At 42.9% G+C, this 22,622-nt stretch overlaps 1 protein-coding gene across 1 annotated transcript in view; it reads left to right on the forward strand.

Annotated features, from left to right (window-relative positions):
- The window catches only part of Ptpmeg (protein tyrosine phosphatase Meg), a 422,625-nt gene that overhangs the window by 261,171 nt on the left and 138,832 nt on the right, over positions 1 to 22,622 (forward strand). The gene's annotated exons all lie outside the window — the stretch shown is intronic.

Below are 22,622 nucleotides of genomic sequence, written 5' to 3' on the forward strand. Positions count from 1 at the left end.
GAATTGGAGGAATGGGTGGTGGTATAACACTGTATATTAAAGTGGATCTGCATTCTGTATTCATTCCCAGATCATCCACTAACAGTATTGACACGATTTTCATTCACCTTACTGTCCTCCAGAGCAGTTGTGTGAGCTGCATGAACAATTACAGAGATCTGTTGTATTCATGATATTGTAATTATCGGAGATTTTAACCTACCTGTAAGAAGATAGGGGAAATTTATATTCTTACACACAGGGTTAGATTTGTACATCAGCCCACAAGAGAGTACGCTACATCAACTGGTAGAACATCCATCTTAGGGCAAGATATCTTGGACCTTATTTGGCAACATCAGAAAACTTTGTAGGTAGTGTTTTAGTAGGCATGGTAACGAATTTATTACCAGTAACCATCATACAGTCACATTTAAAGAAAAAAAAAAAGGCTGAATTTCAGTAAAAACACCAGTAAGGTCAGTTGCGAGAAAGTTCCAAGCTACAAGAAAGCTAGTTTTCCAAAACTGAAAGTGTAGGTAATTTTAGGTAATGATGATTGGGACCCAAGTGCTCAAACAACAGATGTCAGTGATGCTTGGAAAATATTTTCTGAAAGTCTTAATAAAGCTGTCAGATTATGTGTACTAATATGAAATAAATAACTGCCAAAAATATGAAACCAAAATGGTGGAATATTGATATTAAGAAGTGTCTTGCAGAAAAGAAACTTGCTCATCTAAAATACAAAGCCACTAATAATCAAGGTACTAAATACAGTAACCCCTCAATTATCCAGACACTCCCCATCCAAACGATAGCCCTTGGCTGTATTATGTCAGTATCCTGTTTTCTTTCTCTGTATCTCAGCATTAAATTTCTGACATGGCTGGTTGGGAGGCCTACAAATTCAAAAGATCTGTTGGGCAACAAGCAGACTCCTGTGGCCACACGCGGGTAATAGACCATAATCCACCAGCTGAGCAAAAAATGGCCGTTCGCCTCCTCACCAAACAGTCAGAGTTTCTCGGCCAGCCTCTCAAGCCGTGCATGGGTAAAAGGACCCAACCCACCAGCTGAGCAAAAATGGCTGTCCGCCTCCTTACTGAACGGCCAAAGTTACTTGGCCAACCAGTAGAGACATGGCAATGCCATGTTCAGTGGCAGGTACTGCACATCCCCATTCATCACCCAGCTCCAGCAGTTGAAGGAGGAGTTTTCTGACATTTGTTAAGTGATTACGTTAGCCCCTAGACCACACGGGATTACTGTACACCAGCTACTGTACAGACTAGCGAGTTATGACATATTCACTAGGTGTTAAGTACAGTACAGTACTGTAGCTATTAAAATTCATTTTGCTGCCTTCATCTTCATTAATTTTTTTGTGGAGTTTTGTTGTTTATGCATTGTTTTCTTAATTTAAAGCATTATCTCAGATATTCCCATGTGTGTTTTGATGTCAAAACAACTGAAAGACCGAAGAACACTGCCAGAATTAGGAGGGGTACTGTACATATAGGAAGGATCTGAATGGTATTGGTATTGTTCTGTATCCAAACATTGTCTGTATCCGAATATACCGATGGCTCTGTTATGTCAGATAATCAAGGGATCACTGTTCCAATATCAATGTTCACCATAAAGGTAAAAAAGCATAATAAAAGAAAGCAAGAAAAAAACATGTGGAAGGTGTGTGCAAGATACAGTGAGTCCTCGAAATACGAAAGGGATAAGGGCCAAAATAAACTTTCGTAATCCGAAATTTCGTATATTGAAACGATTTTCCCCATTGAAATATACATAGAAAGGGGGGGATATGTTCCAGGACCCCATTGGACCCCCATTAAAACTTTACCCCTCCTATTTAGAAGTATGCAGTACACGTATACAGTACTGTACTATTGTACAGACATAAAAAATAAAACACACAACTAATTACTGTAGTATTAGTACACTGTACAGTTAAATATAGACCTGTGCTGTAGCTGGAGATTCGTGTCATTGATATGGTGCTAAGTCACATGGTGGCATCCTATTGCTCCTCTGGTACTTCCTTGGCTGGTGCAGGAGATGATGCAGAGCGCTTGGGAGGCATGGTGGAAATACGAAAAGGTGAAGAACAGCGAAAAACAGCATAATGTACAGCGAAGCTGAGAGGAGAGGACGGCCGTGACTCGACTAGGAAGTGCGAGAAAACGTATTTACCAGAGAGGGGTTAGTTCGTTTTCTCGCCACAAGCGAGTGCTGCGCCGTGCAGCGCGCCTATTTTGAATTTTTCATATATCCTCTCATATCATTTTTCGTACCATCGAGACAGATACTTTCGTATTGTGAAATTTGTCCTACATTTATGGCTTTCGTACCATCGGAAATTCGTACTTCGAGTTTTCGTATTTCAAGGACTCACTGTATTCACAAGAGAAATCTGTGCAGCATGTGAGGTGAAGAAAAGACGAAAGGGAGTGCAAGGAACAGCATGGTGGAATGAAGAGGTGAGACAAGCTGTGGCACAAAAGAAGAAAGCATATATAGTAGTGAGTGGATAGAAAGCAGAGGCATGGAGGAAGTTGAGACAGAAGAGTGATTTATATGTTGAGGGGAAGAGAGGTGAAAAGATTAGTAAGAGAGAGTTAGAAGAGAGTAGATGAGGACTTAGGAAGGAAATTGAGTGTAAAGTGGAGGGAATGTAAGAAAATGTTTGGGAAGGAGGTAAAGAGAGTTAGACAGGGTGATAAGAAGTTAGTAGGGGAGTGAAAGATAAAAATGGTAGATTGATAGTGGAGAATTTGATTTGATTGATTTGATTAATTTATTTAGGAGGCCGTGGTAAGAGGAGGCCGTAGCACGGGCCGAACAGGGTAGTACTCCTGAGGGGAATGGGAATGCTGGTGATAGGGAGTGCTGGAGCTTCTGTTTCACTAGCTATCTAACCATCCCCCTTTGCTGGCCTTTTCAGTGTGACAGTAACATGGAGAGTAGACCAGCATACTCTCCCAAACATTGCCTCTTAACTATCTATGCACTACACCACATGCACTTTACATTTCACACAACGTATCCCACTACGATACAGGGGTTGGCGCCAGCAAGGGCATGCAGCCAGAAAACTTTGCCCCTGCTACCTAGTGGCGGACTTCTGGGGGGAGGCGTGACGGGGGTTCCGCCGGCATAGATCGTGGGTCCAGGGCGAGGTGGGGTGCGGGCCTGTGCTAGAGGGTACAGGGCATTGCAGTTCCCAGGCTGCCGCTGCCACCCAATAAAGAGGGGTCCGAACCTGGGAGTAGCACCCCAGGAGGCTGCCCTATCAGTGGGTGTATAATGGCAGGATAGTTGCAGTGCCAAGGTGCGCTTGGAGGGTGTCCCTGCAGCTGTCCTGGCAGGGTGCCCCGAGGCCACTACTACAGCCACTGGTAAGCTGGTGGGCTAGGGGTCCCAGATCCATTGCCTGGACCTGAGACTGTGCAGTGAGTGGGACCTATGCTATGTCTGTCCCCCATTATTATTAATACTGAAGATGACAAAACAAAATAAGTTTCAAAGCAAGCCTGAGGACAGTAAATCACCCATGGGGATGAGGGTGGGTTCATGGAATGTGGAAAGTTTGAGGGGAAGAGCGGGGGAAGTTGTTGAGGCATTCAGTAGGAGGAGGGTGGATGTGGCGTGTTTGCAGAAAGTCCAGTACAGGGGCGGATCAGCCAGAAAGATTGTTGGGAAGGACTGTTGCTATAAGTTGTTTTGGCAGGGGGGGACAGATGGATATGGAGGTGTTGGTGTGATGGTTGCAGAGAAATGGGTGGGATATGTTATGAATGTTTTGAGAGTAAGCGATAGGATATTGGTAGTGAAAATTCTGTTGGGCAGAAAGATAGCTGTGATTATATCGGCATATGCTCCACAGGCAGGATTGGATGAAGCAGAGAAAGATAGATTTTGGGATGATTTAATACGTGTAGTGGGTGGTATGCGGGATGATGAGATAGTGATTTTGGGAGGGGACTTAAATGGTCATGTAGGTGAAGCAGCACAAGGTTATGAAGGAGTGTATGGGGGATGTGCGTATGGTCTAAGGAATACAAAAGGGGAAAGGATATTCGAGTTTGGGGAGGCAACAGACATGATTGTGTGCAACACATATTTTAGGAAAAGAGACAGTAGGTTAGTTACCTATGAGTCTGGAGGAAATAGCAGTCAGATAGATTATTTTCTGGTTAGGAGGGCCAATAGGAGGATAGTGAGGGATGTTAAAGTTATCGGAAGTGAGGAGTGTGTGCAGCAGCACAAACTATTGATTTGTGATATGGTGCTTAAAGAACAAGTGATGAAAAAGAGGACTTATGTACCAAGGAGGAAAATATGGAAGCTGAAAAACCAAGTAGTAAGGGATGCCTTCTATAGCGAGTTGAGGAGAGTGGTGGCTGAACAGGGAGCTGTAAACAGAGGCATTAATGAACAGTACAGAGCCCTCAAGAACAATATCTTGAGAGTTACTGATGTAACATGCGGTTGGACAAGAGGACCACCAAGACATAAAGTAACTTGGTAGTGGGATGAGGGTGTAGAAGCTGCAGTTAAGGAGAAAAGAAGGCTTTTCCGGGAATGGAAGAAGGGTTGTAGCAAAGAGGAATATTTGGCTGCCAAGCGTAGGGCTAGAAGAGAGGTATACAGGGCAAAGTCTGAGTCACAGAGACTTTTACTTGATAACCTAAATCATGGGGAAAGGAAAATTATGATATTTAGGGTGGCAGGTCAGGTGAAGAGGGATAATCAGGATATTATAGGTGAGCAGTGTGTGAAGAATGATGAAGGAAGGGTGGTGGTGAACAGTGAGGATATTAAAGATGCATGGAGAGAGCATTATAACCCTGACCCTTGGCCTTTAATTGATACTGCTACTGTGAGTAAGGCAATAGGCAGGATGAGGGTGGGGAAGGCAGCAGGTGTGTCTGGGTTGACAGCTGAAATGTTGAAGGTCTCAGGCGATATAGGGGTGAGTTTAGTCACTGACCTGATAAATAGGATTATTTATGAGTGTGTTGTCCCAGATGATTGGCTGAAGAGTGTAACTGTAAATGTGTATAAAGGGAAGGGTGATGCCCTGGAAAGAGGAAATTATAGAGGTATAAAGCTTTTAGATCAGATAATGAAGGTAATGGAGAGAGTTTTAGAAGGTATGATTAGAGAAAGAGTGAATATTGATGAGATGCAGTTTAGGTTTATGCCAGGTAGGGGGACCACTGATGCTATATTCATTGTTCATCAGCTTCAGGAAAAATATATTGGTAGGAGAAGGGATCTTTATTTTGTTTTATTTGATTTGGAAAAGGTCTTTGACAGAGTCCCTAGAGAGGTGGTGAAGTGGGCAATGAGAAAGCTTGGCTTGGAGGAGTGGCTGGTTAGGGTGGTTATGGCTATGTATGTGGGTGCTCACACCCAGGTAAGAGTGAATGGAGATTTGAGTGATGAGTTTTCCGTGAATGTTGGTGTGCATCAGGGGTCAGTCTTGAGTCCCATGTTGTTTATCATGGTACTTGAAGCCCTTTCACGTGACTTTAGAAACGGACTTCTGTGGGAATTGTTGTATGTTGATGATTTGGTGTTGATTGCAGAGAACAAAATGGAGGCAGAGGAAAGGTTTAGGAAGTGGAGAGATGGTATGGGGCACAAGGGTTTAAGGGTAAATGCAGATAAAACAAAAGTGATGATATCTAGGGTTGGTGGCGGTACTGTCAAGGACGAGGGAGAGTGGCCATGTGCAGTTTGCCACAAGGGCGTGGGAAGTAATTCCATCTTGTGCAGTGTGTGTGATAAATGGGTGCATAAGAGATGTAGTGGTATCAGAGGTAGACTGCGAGATAATGCTGATTTTATGTGTACGGCATGTCGGGGTGAGTAGGTGGAGATTGTCAGACGTGAAAGGATTGAACTTGCTGGTGAATCTCTTGAGTGTGTGGAAGAGTTTTGTTATTTGGGAGACATGGTGTGTGCTGGAGGTGGGGCTGGAGCTAGCTCTGTGGCTAGGGTGAGAAGTGGTTGGGAGAAGTTCAGGGAGCTATTGCCTCCCCTGACATTGGGAGGACTCTCCCTACGTGCTAAGGGGTCTTTGTATGAAGCATGTGTTAGGAGTGTAATGCTTTATGGTAGTGAGACCTGGGCAGTGAAGGAGGAAGATATTTGCCGGCTCAGACGTACAGAAATGACAATGATTAGGTGGATGTGCAGTGCGTCCCTGCGTCCAAGGCCTGGAGGGGCTGGGTTTTATGATGGAAGAGTTGAGAGGTAGGATGGGACTGGAGTGTATTGGTGTTGTGATGAGGAGAGGTAGATTGAGATGGTTTGGACATGTGGAGAGGATGGAGGATGATAATTGGGTGAGGAAGGTGAGAAGTGTTAATATTGGGGGTGGGGTTATGAGGGGTAGACCAAGAAAGACATGGGACGAGGTCATTAAGTGTGACCTTAGGGTTAAGGGACTGAACAGGGAGGCTGCAATGGATCGTGCAGCGTGGAGAGCCGCCATTAGGTGACCAAGGCCGACACTTGCAAGCATGTTGGAGCCTTTAAAAATGAACAAACGAATGAAGGCGACTAACCTAGTACAGTGCCATGTGGCCATATGTGAGGTGAGTATAGGGGAAAAGGGAGAAAAAGTGAGCAGATGAACAGAACACTTTAACGAACTGTTAAACATAGAGATTGAACATAATGGGAGTATCAGTACTTGGGGAGTGGCTGGAAGGAGGGGAGTGAGAAGGGAGGAAGAAATCAGTAGAATGGAAGTAGTGGAAGCAATGGAGAAAGTCAAAATGGGGATAGCCTCAGGAACTGGTGGAGTGTGTGGTGACATGCTGAAACATGGGGGAAAGATAATAGTAGAATTGATATGGAATATGTGCAGATTAGCCTGGGAGGAAGGCAGAGTCCTGGAGGATTGAGAGTCAGGTATAATCATTCCCCTGTACAGAGGAAAAGGGGGAAAAAGAAGTGTGTGGTAATCACTGGGGCATTTGTCTTCTAGCAATGTATTATTTAGCTTCCTAAACCGATACTATGATTTGCTATGATTCATGGAAGAATTGATAAAGTTACGGTGCATTTACCAAATGGGCAAAAACCTCAGAGATTAAGCAACTGCCTGACTGCTTGGAATCATAGCATAGAGTCGTGTAAACATACCAATGACCTTCGTTCTCTTCCCATAATTGTTCACAGTTGTTTTTATAGCTCACACTAACTCGACGTCACTGACACTGGTACTGTAAACGATTGTTCAATGCCAGAGGTTATTAAGGGGTTAATGGAATACATTATTGTTTGCATTAATACTCTCTCTTTCACATATAAACACAAAAACGACCAAATGAATGAGCGCTAAATGTATATTTTAACTTTCATCAGAAAGACCTTACCAATTCATATTCCTCCAGGATATTTTATGCGTTTTTCCGACTTTAGGGTAGGTTAGATTTGGTTAAATTATTATGTACAGTTAAACTCAGTTAGGTTAGGTTCAGTTAAACACTTAGGACAGTCCCTTCCACCATTATGCTGAGGAATCAAAGTACAAGAGCTGTCACAGACGTACAACTAAAAACAACGGGGAAACGGATCTAACAAGCAACGTTCATTTATGGTAATGCATTACAGTATTGGTGGTTCATGGGCTACGCAATTACCGGTAAATGTCATTTTCAGGAAGGCTTCAAGAATTAGTGGGGGGTCTTGGAACGTAACTGTCGCTAATTTAGGGGGTGCAATATTTAAATCAATACAGTACTATACCTGAATCTGAAAAATATAGAAACTAGTGAACATATACAAGTGTAATGGAACAGTAGGCCTATAAGTAACAGAAAACACTTCGTGGACTGCCTAGATGATTCCAGACATCTGCTGAACAATCAAAGACTTTCGTAAATGGGACTATTTCTCAAAAAAAAAAAAACTGCCGAAATATCGGATCTGCCGAATAATCAGCTGCCAAATAACAGGACTTTTACTGTATATGACAGAGTGGATTGGGAATGGAACGTGGAAAATATTAAGAATATATGGAGTAAGTGGGAAGCTGTTGAGTGCCGTGAAGAGTATGTATGAGGGTGCTAAGGCTGCCGTGCATGTAGATAGTGAACTGAGTGAATTTTTCTCACTGAATGTCAGATTGAAACAGGAATGTGTCATGTCTCCGTGGTTGTTCAGTCTGTACAGTATATGGGTGGAGTTATAAAAGAGATACAGGGTAGGGCAGTGGATGTTGGAGCAGCCCTAATGTGAGAGGGCAGTGTTTGGAGATTTCCTGTTCTGTTGTTTGCAGATGATACTGTGTTGTTGAGTGAAGGTGAAGGGGAGCTGCAAGGCTTAATGGATGAGTTTGGAGAGTAAGAAATGGAATCTAAAGGTGAATGTAGGGAAGAGTAAAGTTGTGATAAAAAAAAAAAAATGAAGTCACTAAATATACAGTGCGGTTGGATGATGAGAAAAATGAAGTCCCTAAATGTACAGTGAAGTTGGATGATGAGGAAATGGAAAATGTGAGTGCATTTAAGTACGTGGGTAGTGTGATGAGTAAGGATGAAAGTTGGATGAAGTGCTTGAAAGAGTACAACAGGGAAAAAAAATTGCTGGTTCCTTAAAAGCAGTGATAAGAAATAGGAAAGTGAGCATAGAAGTAAAAAAGTCGTTGCACGATAGTATTGTGCTTCCAAGTCTGACTTATGGAAGTGAAGCTTGGACCTTGTTGGAAGGACACAAGAGAAGGGTGACAGCAGTGGAAATGAGTTATTTGAGAGGAGCCTGTAGATTTACAGGGAAAGACAGACTGACAATTTAGGAAGTAAAGGATCATTGTGGTGTGGATGTGGATGTGATACACAGACTGACAATTTAGGAAGTAAAGGATCATTGTGGTGTGGATGTGGATGTGATACAAAGTGTTATGAGAACTGCATTGTGGTTTGGCCATGTGGAGAGGGTGAGAGTTAGAGACTAATGAGTAGAGTGTATGTGAGTGAGATGAAGGGGAGGGGGAGGCTGAGGATGAGATGGAGGCATGAAGTGAAGAGGTATATGAGAGAAGGGGGTGTGAGGTTGTGAGGTGGGAGGAAGGCAGCAAGATGGCAGGGGACAGGGCGACATGGAGGCTATTTATTTGTGGCCACCCGTTACGGGATTAAGGCATCTGGCTATAGATAGATAGATGAAAGAAAAAAAAAAACACCAGGCATCAGTAAAGCAAACCCAAAGGAATTTTCCAATCATAAAAGAAGCAAAAAGTTATTAACATCATCAGTAGGGCGACTACATTACAAAATGGAAAGCATACCGGTATATACTAACAACAAAACCAAGATAGTTGAAATACTCAGTGCTTTCTTTGCATATGTCTTTACCTTACAGAATTCAGTTTCAATTCCTCTGTCATCATGTGGCAGTGTAGATGAAGCTGTTAAAATCAGCACATTTAATAAATGAGAAAGATGTCCTGACTGCAGTCAACAAATTGTAGATTGGCAAAACACCAGAGCCAGATGAGATATCCCTCCAGAGTTTTAAAAGAGGTAAAGATTTAAATACCAAAACCTTTAACTCATAATTATAACATTTTTAAGGACTGGTAGTACCATGTGAATGGAATCTGGCTAATGTAACTCTGATATGTAAAGGGGGTAATCTGACACAGCCTGAAAATTCCTGAACTATTTATTGGCTAAACTTCAATTGTGTACAAGTTGATGGAAACCATAATTTGAGATAGACTAGTTAAACATATTGAACAAAATCTCATCAAAGAATGACAGAATGGTTATTGGAATAATCATTCATATCAGTCTCCTTGGTTTTTTAAGTGTTATTATTGACATGTTTGATAAATTCTAAATTCTAATTCTAATTTATCTGGACTTCCAGAAAACATTTGATAAAGTTCCTCTTAAAAGGCTGGTTGAAAAAGTTAAAGTACATGGTGTCACAGGCAGTGCAGCAACATGGATAGAAAACTGGCTTGATGGACATGAAAGTAATTGTACTTGAAAGATTTTTTTTTTTTTTCAACACTGAAGATGAACAGAGGAAGCAAAATCAAATAAATAAATAATCCATACACCAGCCTACAGGTGTCCTCCATTCTTAAAAAATCTGTAGCAGTTGGACTTGAACGTCTGTAGGTTGAAGTCTGGGAGGAAACTGTTCTGGGAAAGCGAGTTGCAAAGAGATGCAGAGTGACAAAAACGATGCCCTGATACGAGGGAACATTTGAAAGGGATAATAATGTATTGTGGTAGGTGGGGGCGCTCACCATCCACTCACTCATTGTAGTGCTGCTCTCGGGTGTCTGCCCTGTCCTCTCCTCTATCCTTCTTTCCTTCCATCTTCTTCTATATTTCTTTCCTTCATTCTTACCTCGTCCTTCTGCCTACGGGTGTCTTTACACTCCCTCTTCTGTCTTTCTTTCCTTCATTCTTTCCTCTTCCTTCTGCCTGTGGGTGACTCTACACTGAGTGACAATCCAAATGGTTTCCTGTACACCAGGAAACCATTTACTACGCTGGGTGGTAACCATATAACCAAATTTTGGCGCCTGGTGGTTTAGAGGGTAATTATTGTGCTCCAATCGGATTGAGCCGGTGAAGGTTTTTATCCAAGGGATGGTTGGGGTTTATTGCTTATGTAATGCCACTCAGGGATGAGTGAGGTTGGTCACTCTCATCTTAAATGTCAGGACCAACTGTCTAGCCCCGGGCTCCTACGCACCTCATGGGGCAACGTAGGATTGGATGATGGATGGATGGATGTTTAGCTTGTCATAGTGAAGGCGACGACGGGACCTAATTCTAGTATATATATAAAATTCGTAAAGGCCATAACAGCATAGTGGTTGATAGATACTTCAATGAACTAGTCGAATTGCACTAGAGATAATGGTTTTAAGATTACAGGCATGCGTTTCTAGTTAAAGCAAATCACTTATTCTTTAATAGAGTAGTCAGGCTATGGAACATATTGCCTTGGAACGTGGTAGACAGTAATTACACATAAAACTCTCTTAGATGAGCTTTTGGCTCCGATTCCCCAATTAAATTGTAGAAAAAGAAAATGTTAACTAACTGATTTCCCTGTCTTTGAGATCATGGAGTGTACACTTTTAAACAGATGAACAGAATGGAAAAACAAAACCAAAAAACAATCCTTTGCTGTGCAGTAGTGTTACCAGATACCAGTCGTAACCTTTTTCCCAGGCAGATGAAGTTAGTGTGGAATATAGTTTTTCATTTTCTTTTCAGGCTTTCCTATGAAGTTTCACCTGGCAGTTTTTCTGTGCTGCATGATGGCGTCTCTCACTTTTTCCTTCAGTTGGAGGGTTTAGTGGGTGGGGGAGAGCCTTCTTGCTTAGCTCTCCTTATCTTCATCTTATAAAATTAGATATCGTAGTCATGGTGGTTCTGTTGGTGGTGATGATGATGGTGTAATGAGGTGGTGGTGGTGGTGATGATGAAAATAACAGTGATGATGTATTGATGTGATGGTGGTGATAATTGTGATGGTACAGCGATGTGAAGGTGGTGGTGGTGATGATAAGGTGGTGGTGGTGATGATTGTGGTGACGGTGAATATGATATTTAGTAATGGCGATGATGATGATGATGATGATGGTGATGATAATGATAATTTTGGTGATGATTATATTTACTAATGATGATAACAAGGGATGATGTAATGTGGTGGTGGTAGTAATGGTGGTGATGATGATGATGATGATGATAGTCATGGTGGTGGTGGTGGTGGTGCTAATGATGGTGGTGATGATAGAAATAATAAATGACGATGTAATGATGGGATGGTGATGATGAATTGTGGTGACGATGATTATGATATTTACTAGATGATGATGATAACGTGTGTGATGATATAATAATGATGGTGGTGGTGAAGATGATGATGATGGTGGTGATGGTGATGATGATAGTGATGATGATGATAATAGTGATGATGGTGATGATAGTGATGATGGTGATGATGAGTGATGATATTTATGATGGTATTGATAGTGATGATGGTGATGATGATAGTGATGATTATGATCATGGTAATGATGATGATGGTGATGATGATGATGATGATGATAGTGATGATTATGATCATGGTAATGATGATGATGGTGATGATGATAGTGATGATGATGATAATGATGATGAGTGATGATAGTGATGATGATGATGGTAATGATAGTGATGAGGATGATTGTGGTGATGATGGTGATGATGATAGTGTTGATGATGATGATGATGATAGTGGTGATGACGGTGATGATGATGGTAATGATGAGTGTTGATGATGATGATGATGGTAATGATGATGGTGATGATGATGGTGATGATAATGGTGGTGATGATGATAGTGATGATCGGTGAACTAATATTTTTTTTCTTTTCTTTCAGGTGAGTACATAGTGATTTTCGGTCCTGTGGCGAGGTCGGTAGGGTGAAGTTTTGTATCCTTGTGTGTGTGTGTGAGAGAGAGAGAGAGAGAGAGAGAGAGTAGTATTGAAAGCTAGGAAGTGGAAGTTAGAGAGAGGGGGTGGGGAGAGGAGGGAGGTGGGGAATACAGGAGAGAGAGAGAGAGAGAGAGAGAGAGAGTAATATTGAGAGCAAGGAAGTGGAAGTTAGAGAGAGAGAGAGGGAAGGGAGGGAGGGAATACAGGAGGGAGTGTAAGTGGGAAGGATGTTGAGATAGAGAGAGAGAGAGAGAGAGAGAGAGAGAGAGAGAGTAGGAGTGTATTAGGGAAGTGATTAAGTTGGCAAGTGAGTGGGTAGGAGAGAGAGAGAGAGAGAGAGAGAGAGAGAGTCGGTACGAGGAAGGAGTGCTGGGAACGAAAGCGAAAGTTAGTGTGAAAGGAAAGTGTGAGACAGCTTTAAAATGAGTGAAAGTGAGTGAGAGGGAAAGTGACAGGCGAGTCCATAACCATTTGTCACACAGTAAAGGGATCGAATTTGTTGAAACCGTGAGAGAGAGAGAGAGAGAGAGAGAGAGAGAGAGTTCACAGTATGCCCATATTTACAATAGATTTTCCTTGATTAAAATTTAGGCAGAGTTATAATTATGTGTAAGAGGTTTTAGCGTTGTATGTATTTATGTATGTATGGAGTATGTATGTATGTGTAATGTGTATGTATGTATTTATGTATGTATGTGTAATGTGTATGTATGTGTAATGTGTTTGTATGTATGTGGTGTGTGTGTATGTGTGTGGGCTTGTGTGATTTTTCAGCATGAGTGTTTTAGTGATTTTAGGTTCATTATTTCGTGTGTGTGTGTGTGTGTGTGTGTGTGTGTGTGTGTGTGTGTGTGTGTGTGTGTGTGTGTGTGTGTGTTTCCATGGTGCAAGGTATATGAGAGCATCGCGAGCTTAGTTTTATATCCGTTTTTCTTTGCCTTGGTGTACACGCTCTCTCTCTCTCTCTCTCTCTCTCTCTCTCTCTCTCTCTCTCTCTCTCTCTCTCTCTCTCTCTCTCTCTCGCTCTCTCTCTCTCTCTACACACACACACACACACACACACACACCACGACGCTAGATATACAAACATACGCACAACTGGCCCTATGTACGTAGACACACACACACACACACACACACACACACACACACACACACACACACACACACACACACACACACACACACACACACACACACACAAAGAAGTAACTTTTTGAGTTTAAGGAAGCTTTCATCTCCCTGTGTGTGTGGGTGGATGTGTGGGAGCGTCTATTTAGCCACACACACACACACACACACACACACACACACACACACACACACACACACACTCTCTCTCTCTCTCTCTCTCTCTCTCTCTCTCTCTCTCTCTCTCAACCACATCCCACCTCATGAAGGAGCCCAAAGACATAGCTATTAAAATCAGTTCGTTTTATGTATGTATATATTTTTGTGTATGTACGCATGTAGGTAGGTAGGTATAGATGTATGTACGCGTAGATGTATAGGCGATGTATGTATGTATGATGTATGTATGTATATTTACCTGCTATGTGAGAAAATTAGGTATTGTAAAGAATGCTTGGGTAATATATAGAGTGTTTCGTATTTTTGAGCGAAGTTTGAATTAAGTTGATATCATTCTGACCTTGTATATTTTAGCTAGGGATTTTAATAGAATACCTAGGTACTGTATAGAATGTCTAGTATTTTTAATTATTTATTTATTTTTTGCAAAGTATTATTTAATAGAAAAAGGCTGTTGCGTTTAGGTTAGGCTGGGATAATATAGGTTCAGTTTAAGTTAGGTTAGGCTGTGTTAGGTTATTTTAGAAGAACGCTAAGTGATGTTAAGCGTTTATCTAATTTAACCTAGCCTAACCTAAACTTAACCTAGATTACCCCGGCCTAACCTAACCGCAGCCTAAATTAACCTAGCGTAAATGAACTGACTAATTTCACCGTTTGCCGTAGTTTGTTAGTATCACACGTGGCCTAAAACACACTCAGTATATCATTTACAGAATACCCAGGAAATGTGGAAAGGTGATTTTGTTTTATACCTTGTCTTGATGTTTTAGGCAGTATGTACAGTGATGGGTTGGCGTATGTACAGTGATGGGTTGGCGTATGTACAGTGATGGGTTGGCGTATGTACAGTGATGGGTTGGTGTATGTACAGTGATGGGTTGGCGTATGTACAGTGATGGGTTGGTGTATGTACAGTGATGGGTTGGTGTATGTACAGTGATGGGTTGGTGTATGTACAGTGATGGGTTGGTGTATGTACAGTGATGGGTTGGCGTATGTACAGTGATGGGTTGGTGTATGTACAGTGATGGGTTGGTGTATGTACAGTGATGGGTTGGCGTATGTACAGTGATGGGTTGGCGTATGTACAGTGATGGGTTGGTGTATGTACAGTGATGGGTTGGCGTATGTACAGTGATGGGTTGGCGTATGTACAGTGATGGGTTGGTGTATGTACAGTGATGGGTTGGTGTATGTACAGTGATGGGTTGGCGTATGTACAGTGATGGGTTGGTGTATGTACAGTGATGGGTTGGTGTATGTACAGTGATGGGTTGGTGTATGTACAGTGATGGGTTGGTGTATGTACAGTGATGGGTTGGTGTATGTACAGTGATGGGTTGGTGTATGTACAGTGATGGGTTGGTGTATGTACAGTGATGGGTTGGTGTATGTACAGTGATGGGTTGGTGTATGTACAGTGATGGGTTGGTGTATGTACAGTGATGGGTTGGTGTATGTACAGTGATGGGTTGGTGTATGTACAGTGATGGGTTGGTGTATGTACAGTGATGGGTTGGTGTATGTACAGTGATGGGTTGGTGTATGTACAGTGATGGGTTGGTGTATGTACAGTGATGGGTTGGTGTATGTACAGTGATGGGTTGGTGTATGTACAGTGATGGGTTGGCCTCTTTGCCGGTAACATATATTTTGTATGTATGTTTGTATGTATTTTTGTGTATATATGTATATTTGTGTATGTACGTATTTTTGTTTATATATACAGTATGTATGTATTTTGTGTATGTGTGTATTTTTGTGTATGTAATGTATGTGTATGTATATATACCGGTATGTAATGTATGTGTATGTAATGTATGTATGTTAAAAAGACATTGACAGTTTGTGGGTCCGGGAAGAAGTTATTTCATTTGGGGTCAGGTCAGTGTAAGGTCAGGGTCAGGGGTCAAGGTCAAAGCAAGGACGCAGGGCAGCCGTACTCTTTAAACACTATCAGGATGCTCTTTTTTGCTCTTTGATATTCACTGTTTTTTTACTGTTTAATATATATTTTTTCTCTTTGCTTTTTATTCTTTTTTACACTTGTTTACTCTGATATTTACTCTTTATTATTTACTTTTTGCTCTTGTTTACTATGATTTTACTCATGCTCTTTTTCCTTGTACTTTCTACTCTACACTTTTGCTCTTTTTACTGTACCCTTTACTTTTTACTCTTTTTTACTCTTTTCCTGCTCTTTAGTATTTATTTTTGCTCTGATCTTTACTCTTTTGTACTGTACTTTTTACTCTTCTTTTTACTCTGTACATTTTACTCTTTTTACTCTACATTGTACTTCTTTTTACTTTTACATCTTTTACTTTTTGCTCTTTTGACTCTTTACTTTTGCTCTTTTTACTCTGTACTTTTTACTCTTTTTAACTCTACTGTTACTCCTTTTACTCTTTACTCTTTATACTTTACTGGCTTAAGTTTACCCCCTCCAGCTTGAATATCGAGTTCTAACAATTCAGTGTCACTGGAGTACGGTACTAGTCACGAAGAAGCGCCATGGAAAGGATGTAGAGTCCTTGTATTGCGTTTTATGCCACTGATCCGCGTGGAATTACCTGCAAAAGGATGAAAATCTGGGCCAAGTTACGGTGAAAGGAGTATGGATGATATTTTTTCTACCCTCACACCTTTCCCCTCCACATTCTCTTCTTCCCTCCCTCCTTCCCTTCCACTTTCCCCTCCTCCTTCCCTTCCACATTCTCCCCCTCCTTTCCTTCCACATTCCCTCCCTCCTTTCCTTCCACATTCCCTCCCTCCTTCCCTTCCACATTCTCTCCCTCCTTTCCTTCCACATTCCCTCCCTCCTTTCCTTCCACATTCCCTCCCTCCTTTCCTTCCACATTCTCTCCCTTCCACATTCTCTTCCTCCTTTCCTTCCACATTCCCTCCTTTCCTTCCACATTCCTTCCCTCCTCTCCATCCACATTCCCTCCCTTCTCTCCCTTCCACATTCCCTCCTTCCTTTCCTGCCACATTCCTTCCCTCCTTCCCTTCCACATTCCCCCTTCATTTCGTCCCTCAGCTTCCACATTTCCTCCTCTCAATCCATTTCCCTCCATCCACACACCCACCCATTTCCTTCCTTCCCACCTCTCCTCCTCCTTCCCCTCTTCGCCCTCTTCCTCATTTTTCCCTCCACTCCCTTTTCCTCCCCATCCCCTCCTTCCCCACTTCTCCCCATCTCTCCCTTTGCCTCCCCCTCTCCTCTCCCCCACTTCTTACCCTCCCTTCCCCTTCTCGCCCCGCCTACCATACCCCCTTGTCCGTCACCCATTCATCACGTATCGACATTTGCAAGAGAAGTGTGTGTGTGTGTGTGTGTGTGTGTGTGTGTGTGTGTGTGTGTGTGTGTGTGTGTGTGTGTGTGCGTGCGTGTTTAGGAAGTTAGTTAGTTTAAAGATTTCTCCCTCCTATGTAGGGAACCGGGCCCTTGTGAAGGAAGTTGTATTGAGCATGCGGATGTGTGTGTACGTGACCTGGTTGTGTGACGTAAAACTGTGTCGTGTGGATTACTGAGTGTGTCGTGCATGTGTACACTCATTGACAAAAGTTCGCATACTATTCCGCTGCGTCATTTCACGCTTAGCGCATGTCCGTCACTTACCCCCCTGACGCATCAAAGAGAATCATCTGTGGCCAGAGAAACATACCAAGCCTCTCTCAGCTTAGCAATATTAGCCAGCAGAGGAAAGTGACAAGCAGAAGAGGTGAAATATTAGGCCAACTTTTTTCTCGACAATGCCTAAATAAACACTTTCCTCTCTGATAAAATATATATCTTTGGAGCCCGTCTATTGATATAATGGTACGAATCTCTCTGCCTGTGTGTGTGTGTGTGTGGCTTTGCGTGGGTGTGCTTCTGCGTGTTACATGTGGCGTGGGCGGTGAGGCACGTGCTTGTAGGAGGGCTTTGCGTTTGCGTGGTGTGTGTGTGTGTGTGTGTGGGTGTGGGTGTTGAGGGCGTGGGCAGTAATTCAACTGATTTAGTTCCACTCCCACTCCCTTGTTATCCCACTCGATCACGTCTGTGTGTGTGTGTGTGTGTGTGTGTGTGTGTGTGTGTGTGTGTGTGTGTGTGTGTCATTCACTTCACTGCCCTTCCTCTTCCCTTCTCTTCCTTTCCTTCCATCTCCTTTGTTCTTTTTATTTCTTTTCTTCTCCATTCCTTTCATCTTTTCATTTTTTCTTCCTCTCTTCATTCACGTCTCTCCTCTTCATTTTCGTCTCTTCTCCTTTGTTCTGTCCACTGTTTTCTCTTCCAATATTTCTCTTTCCTGTTTTTTTCTCTTCTCTCTTTATCACCTCTACATTCACTACCCGTACATCCCTTTACCTGATAAGAGATGATAATAGATGATTTATTTTTTATATCCCAGGTTAATTAAGTTACCTGAAGTTAATTATGGGAGGTGTTATAAGAAAGAATATGCTGATGAGATTAGTGAGGTATTTATGAGGAGGGAGTACTTACTGAGAGAGTGATGGGGGAGGGAGGAAAGGGAGGGAAGAGGAAGGACGAGAGAAAAAGGGAAAGGAAGGAGGGAGGGGAAAAGGAAGGAAGGAGGAAGGGAAGAGGAAGGATGGTGAAGGGAGGGAAGAGGAAGGAAGGTGGAGGGAGGGAAGAGGAAGGAAGGTGGAGGGAGGGAAGAGGAAGGAAGGTGGAGGGAGGGAAGAGGAAGGAAAGTGGAGGGAGGGAAGAGAAAGGAAAGTGGAGGGAGGGAAGAGAAAGGAAAGTGGAGGGAGGGAAGAGAAAGGAAGGTGGAGGCAGGGAAGAGGGAGGGGAGAGGAAGGAAGGGGGAGGGGAGAAGGAGGGAGGGGAGAAGTGAAAGAGGGAGTGAACGGAGAGAGATGGAGGGAAGGGACGGAAGAGAGGGGAAATGGAAAGAGGTGGAGGGAAGGAAGAAAAAGAGGAGGAGGAGAACGGGGAGAGATGGAGGGAAAGGTGAGAGAGGAGGGAGGGGAAGGAAGATGAGGGAGGAAGGGAGGTGGGATGATAGGGGGGGAGGTGAGAAGGTGGGGGATGAGATAGGGAAGGGGGAGGGTAGTGGGGGAGGGGAGGTAAGGGAATAGGGAGGAGAGAGGGTAGTGTGGGGAGGAAAAGCGAAGGTGGTGAGGGAGGGGAGAGAAGGATGGGGTAGGGAAGGCAGAGAAGGTAGGGGATAGAGAGATGATAATAGGAGAGGGATGTAAAGGGATGAAAATATAAGGAGAGAGAAAATAGTTAAGAGAAGATAGAAGAAAAGAGGATAGAGAGAAGAAAATAAGGAGAATATGGATAGGAGATTAAAGATAGGAGATAGAGAAGATAGACACGAAGATAGGGAGAGGAAAAGAGAGAGAGAGGAGTAAGGGGATAGGGGAGGAAAGGAGGGAAAATAGGGGAGACAAAAGATAAGGAGTAAAGGAGAAAAAAGGAGTAGAGAAGATAGGAAAAAGAAGATGGAGAGAGGAAAATAAAGAGAGTAGAATGGGGATAGAGGAATAGAGATAGCAGATAGGGAAGAGAAGATAGGAGAAAGAGAGGGAGAGGAAGATAAAGACAGGAATGAAGAAAGGAGGTAAGGAAAAGAAGATAGGGAGAGGAAGAGAGGAGAAGAATAAGGGGAGCGAAATAAAGATAGAAGATGGGAGAAAGAAAGGAGAGAGGGAGAGGAAGATAGAAAGAAAAGTGGAGATAGGAGGTAAGAAGATAGGGAAAGGAAGATAAAGAGAAGAATAAGAGGGAGCGAAATAAAGATAGGAGATAGGGAAGAGAGTCGTGATATTGGTGCGTGGGAGGATGATTTTATGGTGTGATGGAGTATAAAGTGAGTTAGAGAGAGAGAGAGAAAGGGAGAGAGAGTGAGAGGGGGGAAGAGAGAGGGAGGGAGTTGGGGTTAGGAAGAAGAAAGAAGAGATATGGAGAATAAGAGAGAGAGGGGGAGAGGGAGAAAGAGAGAAAGGAGTTAGTTGGGGGGTTGAGAAGAGGAGAAGGAAGAAAGAAGGAAGAGGTATGGATGATGAAGTGGTGAATGAAGGAGAGGAGGAGGAGGGATCTGAGGAGGGGGAGGAGAAGGGATTAATAGAGAATGAAGGAGGGGTAGCGAGCAGAGGAGGAGGGGGAGGAGGAGGAATAATAAAGAATAAAGGAGGGGGAGGAGGAGGAATAATAAAGAATAAAGGAGGGGGAGGAGGAGGAATAATAAAGAATAAAGGAGGGGGAGAAGGAGGAATAATAAAGAATAAAGGAGGGGGAGGAGGAGGGATTGATAAAGAGTAAAAGATTACACAGGAAAGCAAACAGCAACAGACCTTATGGTCCTTTCGAGGCTGCTTGTTACAGAGAAAACTATGACTACAAGATCTAACTCTACATGCTGAAGGATAAGGATAGTAAAGCAAGAAGGCTCCCCCCACCACCAAACCCTCCAGGAAAAAGTGAGAAAAACCACCATGCAGCATGGAAAAACTGACATGGAAATTTTATAGGAAACACTGGAAAAGAAAAGTCACATTTTATAATACTTTATCTATAAGCTACCCGATTGAGTAACCTGAAAGAGAAAGTAAACAAATAAAATAATAGTTACGGCATGACATTATAAACCGGTACATTGAGTTAATGGGAAGTCTGTGGACATAACGTGGAAGCTACACACTGCACAGTGTGGATGTTTTGGGATGGTGCGGCAGCCTTGCCTGGCGCTTTTAGGGTAGGCAGCAATCAATCAGGCCCTAGCTCCGTTCGCTCCACTGAGACAAGGAACTATCCCATGTGGGACAGTTACACAAGTTTCATCCTGAAGCAGTGACCCCTGGTACATTAAAAAAAATCCCGATGGTGGTCACTTGACTAACAGGGACCCTCAGTGATCCACAGCCCATCACAGGTCGAAAGTAAGAGTAGTGACCGTTAACTCAGGAGGGGGAGGGAGCAGAGGAGGGGGAGGAGAAGGGATTAATAAAGAATAAAGGAGGGGGAGCGAACAGAGGAGGGGGAGGAGGAGAGATTAATAAAGAATAAAGGAGGGGGAGGAGGAGGGATTAATAAAGAATAAAGGAGGGGGGAATACAAAGGAGTACAAAGGAAAGCAAACTGCAACAGACCTTATGGTCCTTTCGAGGCCGCTTCTTACAGAGTAGACTATGACTACAGTACAGGATCTAACTTCACATGCTGAAGGATAAGGATAATAAAGCAAGAAGACTCCCCCCACCTCCAAACCCTCCGAGAAAAAGTGTGAAGGACCGCCATGCAGCATGGAAAAACTGACATGGAAATTTCATAGGAAAGACTGAAAAGGAAAAGCTACATTTTATAATACTTTATATATAAGTTACCAGTTTGAACAACCTGAAAGAGAAAGTAATAAACAAATAACTAGGGCATGACATTATGTACGGGTACGTTGACTTAACGTAGAAATAGCGTGGAAATTGCACAGTGCACAGTGTGGATGTTCAGGGGTGGTGCGGCAGCCTTGCCTGGCGCTGTTAAGGTAGGCAGCAGTCAGTCAGGCCCCAGCTCCGTTCATTCCACTGAGACAAGGAACTTTCCCATGCGAAACAAGTACACAAGTTTCCTCCTGAAGCAGTGACCCCTGGTACATAAAAAAAATCACGATGGTGGTCACTTAACAAACAGGGACCCTCAGTGATCCACAACCCATCACAGGTCGAAAGTAAGAGTAGTGACCGTTAACTCAGGGCTATCTGTGCAGATCCTAGTCTGTGCTTACATTACTTTATTTGCATTGAATAAAATGAAATATATATAATGATGTGACGCGACGCTATGTTCGGGTACGGTAAGTTTACACGGTGTCTTGTAGATAGGAGGGGAATGAACTTTTACGTAGCTGTTAAAAGTAAGTTATTCGGAGAGAGAAAGAGTCAGCTGAGGATTTTCGTGCAAGTAATGGTGCTGGTCTAGTGTGTTTTTAATTATCTTTACTGAGATACTGTTCACGGTATCTGAGGGTAATCCGTTCCAGATATTTACGACTGTTAAAGAAGAAGTATTTTGCTTCATGGGATTGGAAACGCTTTCCCATAATTTGGCAGCCATTACCTCTGGTTTGACTCGACCGGTCTGTTTCAAAATATTTATTCATGTCTAAGTTGTCATATCCCTTCATGATTTTGAAAACTTCAGTAAGGTTACCTCTTAACTTGCGCTTCGTTAGGCTAAATAATTTAAGTTCTTCCAGGCGTTCCTCATATGATTTGTTTCTAAGTCGTGGTATCATTTTTGTGATTCTTCGCTGAATTTTCTCTAATTTTTCAATGTCCTTTCTGTAGTACGGAGACCAGAATTGCACACAATACTCAAGATGAAGGAGAGGGAGGGAGCAGAAGAGGAGGGGAGGAGGAGGGATTACTAGATAATGAAGGAGGGGGAGGAGGAGGGAGTACTAGATAATGAATGAGGGGGAGGGAGCAGAGGAAGAGGGATTAATAGAGAATAAAGGAGGGGAGGGAGCAGAGGAGGAGGAGGAGGAGGGATTAATAGAGAATGAAGGAAGAGGAGGGATTAATAGAGAATGAAGGAGCAGAGGAGGAGGAGGAGGGATTAATAGAGAATGAAGGAGCAGAGGAGGAGGAGGAGGGATTAATAGAGAATGAAGGAGGAGGAGGGATTAATAGAGAATGAAGGAGCAGAGGAGGAGGAGGAGGGATTAATAGAGAATGGAGGAGGGGAAGGAGCAGAGGAGGAGGGATTCAACAGAATGAAGGAGGGGAAGGAGGGATTAAAAGAGGAGGAGAGGGAGGGAACGGATATTCTAGCAGCTAAAGACAAGGATTGAAAAGCAGGGCCAAGGTGTAAGAGGTATAATAAATC

Source organism: Coenobita brevimanus, chromosome 99 (assembly GCF_032717465.1).
Source record: "Coenobita brevimanus isolate Jiangsu-jjx chromosome 99, ASM3271746v2, whole genome shotgun sequence".
NCBI lineage: Eukaryota > Metazoa > Arthropoda > Malacostraca > Decapoda > Coenobitidae > Coenobita > Coenobita brevimanus.